Genomic DNA, 1,879 nt, shown 5'->3' with positions numbered 1-1,879 from the left:
TCTGTCGGGCTGTCCGCTGCCAGCGGCGGCCACCCCTTCCGCGCCCCCTGCGTAAGAGGGTCTCTCCGGGGCTGGCCTTCCCGCCGGCCTGGCTGAGTCGCGGCTGCCGCTGTAGGCAAGGTGGGGGGGGGGTTTGAATGCAGGGCAAAGGCAGCTCCGGGCGGAGAAGACGACAACCTCGCAACCACGCGCTTTTGGTGGTGGTGGGGTGTGTGTGTGTTTGTCAGTCATTTTAACAGCCAGATGTTGTCGTGGGGACGGACTCGGGCCTTTCTAAACGGCTCAAATTGGCGAATCGAACTGTATTCATAACTATGTTTATACTTACACCTGTTATCTTATGATCGCTTGACAAAATAAAATAAATAAAAATAAATAAATAAACGTCTAGTACAAGTAGTCCTCGACTTACAACAGCTCATTTAGTGACCATTCAATGTTACAACAGCACAGGAAATAGCAATAGCACTTAGACTTACATACCGCTTCACAGTGTCTTACAGTCCCTCTCTAAGCAGTTTACAGACTTAGCATATTGGCACCAACAATCTGGACCCTCAGTGACTTATGACCATTTTTCACACTACTGACCATTGCAGCATTCCAGTGGTCATGTGATTTACATTCAGATGCTTGACAACCGACTCATTTACGACAGCTGCAGTGCTGGGGAGTCATTTTGCGACCTTCTGACAAGCAAAGTCAATGGAGAAACCAGGTTCAGTTAACAACCATGTTACTAATTTTAACAACTGCAGTGATTCACTTAACAAATGTGGCAAGAAAAGTCGTAACAGGCAAGCCCCTAGTATATAAAGTGACAACAAACAATATTTCTTGCTAGCATCTATGATGTCACCTAGTTTGGGTAATGAAATGTGTGCAAGAAAACATGCTCAGAGAGTACCAAGGATCCCTCAATCCTAAACAAAGTAGGAAGGTCAACTGAATTTGCCCTCTAAACAAATGTACCCATTTTCAGGATGATGTATGTAGTCTTCAGATTAGTATTTTATAAATGCAGCAAAAACCAACAAACAACCCTCAAATCAAATTCACAGAAGTCCTGATAGTTTCCTCAGAAAGATCTGATGAAACAAGCATTTGTTGGAAGAACAAATTAAGGAGTGCTTGCAAGTCTGGTAACCTGTGTGGTTTTTTTGGCAGAATAAAGAACAAACAACTAAACTATCTCAATCAGAAAAAAATATTTATTTTATTTAAGATGCATTCCTGTTCAGTCTAAAATTTACTGTTTCCCATCTTCCTCATTCAAAACTTTCTAAAACCATTGCTGCCTGTTGCTCCAGGTATTTAGAAGGAAAAATGTTATTTTAACATAATTTAACAATAAAGGATCCTTTTACTTGCAAGCAAGGAGATGTAATAGCACTTTCATATTATTTCTGCTCGTGTGATCTGACATCACTGGGTCAGGGCAGGGGTGGGAGGTGGGGATTGATTTTGTTATATTGTACTATATTAATTTATTTGATTCTTTTTGTTAGTTTTTATTGTTTTAAACCTGGTTTTATATTCTGTAAGCTGCCTTGAGTCTCCATGGGCGAATAGGCGGCAATATAAATTCAATAAATAAATAAATAATTCACTATTGCAAATGGGCTTTCATGATCTATAAAAGGTGTCAAACCCGTGACGACACATCACATGACATACCACAGATTTTTACCCTTCGCTAAAATGGGGGTGGGCATGGCCAGCATATGATGCATCCAGCCCACGGGCCACGAGTTTGACACCCCTGCTGTATAAGTTGTTCCAGAATACAATATATACTGACAGAGCCAATTTAAAGTAGCAGTTAATTTAGTTTAAAATTAAGAAATTATTTTAAAGCACAATTATTAATATAATAATG

This window comes from Pseudonaja textilis, chromosome 7 (genome assembly GCF_049901715.1).
Source record: "Pseudonaja textilis isolate UNSWEBS1 chromosome 7, rPseTex1.2, whole genome shotgun sequence".
Taxonomy (NCBI): Eukaryota; Metazoa; Chordata; class Lepidosauria; order Squamata; family Elapidae; genus Pseudonaja; species Pseudonaja textilis.
The sequence above is the reverse complement of the archived record's forward strand: the minus strand, read 5'-3'. Positions refer to the sequence as shown.